We start from the raw sequence: 1,755 nt of genomic DNA, 5'->3' as shown, positions 1-1,755 counted from the left end.
TCCCGGTTTTCATATCTCTGTGCAGGTTTCCTAGTATTTAGTGTACCATTTCCTTATAGACCTTACCAATACATACATGTACCTTTAGCAACGTATATATGCATTGCAAGAGGGGTGGTCATTTTGTAGTGTATTTTCATTTCATCCTCTGCCACTGTAGGTATTTAAGAGATATATTTGAGCTGTAATATATGCACATGTATAACCTAACCATATTTTAATTGCAGCTGCTCCATGTGTAGCTGGACACCTTGTGAAGGCATTTGAACATGCTCCAGTAGCAGCTCTACTTGTTTGTATCGGTAGGTTTCTGTTTCCCTAGTTGTTGCTCTCTTTTTTTCAAGTTGTAGAAGTATGCGACTATTTCAGTGCTTATGATATGTTTTTTATTTCATATGGAAATCTGGTTGATGTCTTGCGTGAAGGTTGAACATGGATTGATTGGTTTCTTAGCTTTTGCTTTTAGTTAATGGGAGTATCTTGTAACTCATTAGATGTCTCCCAACTTTGAAGTAAGTCTTGTTTTACACTGTGGACTTGGAGCAGGAGGAGAGAAGAGCTAGAACAAAGATAGGCAGTCTAAATGTGATTTCTACCTTTTTCTATTGCAATCTTGTGCAAATGTAGCTAAAAAAATTGCAATTTAATGGCCAATGAATGCTACTAGCAGATTTTATATGAAACTCTTGAAAGCATAATTCTAACTGATAATTGTTATCAGTGTTGGACATGCATCATGTAGGAATTACCTTTACCTCAATTTCATCAGGCATGGAAAAGCTTATGTCTAGAATCTAATGTTTGTACCTGACCAATCTAAATATAGAAAATCTAACAGTGGGGCCTTCCCCTGCTGCTTTCCCGGTTTAGAAAAAATGGAGAAAAAACTGACAATACAAGACTCTATTTTTCTGTTATTTGAATGCAACTATGTTGAATGTAACTTGGCGTCTATCGATTCTTACTAGTATATGCAGATTCTTGTTAAAACTATCCTTAAATTTTGTGGAAGGGCAAAAAGCATAGGAATCTAGTTTAAAGTAGCATGTAGTCATCTTTATCTGTATTTTTTTACGAGTGTGCGCTGTGTTTTTTTGTATTCAGGTGGGACGGAAGCCTTGGAGGTGTTTATGATATTGGAAAGTCACCAGGAAGCCAACATATTGCTTTTGATAAGATGGAGATGAGGCATTTTGTAGTGAATCGAGTTAGATTGTGGAAGCAAACATATGGCTTGTGCCTACCATTTAACCTAGCTAGGTTGTGTCAGATGATGGAACTGTCATGGATTAGAATCTTAGATGATTGAACTTGATGTGTATTGCTAAATGTTGGCTTTCATGAAACTTGAGATATTGTTATCTAATGATGTGTTTCATGAGTGCTATGAGCAGCAATGTATATATGTGGTTGTTGAATAATGTGGCATGTTACGGATGTTTATTATGTTTGAAATATGCTTAATATGAAATTAATATTATATATAATAGCGTCAGTTCACTGTGACTGATTATTGGACGCTAAAATGTTTGATATCGTCAAACGATTGGTCGCTAAAATATGTAACAGATGATCGGTCGCTATAAATATTTGGGTCTAATCATCAGTCGCTATAAAACCAGTCGGTCGCTATACTCTTAAAGCGATGCCACTTATAGAGACTTATACATTGGTGGCTATAACATTATAGCAACGGCTTATAGCGACCGTTTTGGAGAAACTATACTTTTGCTGTGGTATAGTGCTTGGAGATGA

At 36.0% G+C, this 1,755-nt stretch overlaps 1 long non-coding RNA gene across 1 annotated transcript; it reads left to right on the top strand.

Annotated features, from left to right (window-relative positions):
- LOC110429607 lies at positions 228-1,366 on the top strand. Its single transcript, XR_002446706.1, has 2 exons — positions 228-302; positions 1,105-1,366. It is a non-coding gene; the product is annotated as an uncharacterized LOC110429607 (long non-coding RNA).

Source organism: Sorghum bicolor, chromosome 8 (genome assembly GCF_000003195.3).
Source record: "Sorghum bicolor cultivar BTx623 chromosome 8, Sorghum_bicolor_NCBIv3, whole genome shotgun sequence".
Lineage (NCBI taxonomy): Eukaryota > Viridiplantae > Streptophyta > Magnoliopsida > Poales > Poaceae > Sorghum > Sorghum bicolor.
This window is presented reverse-complemented; position numbering and strand designations above follow the sequence as displayed.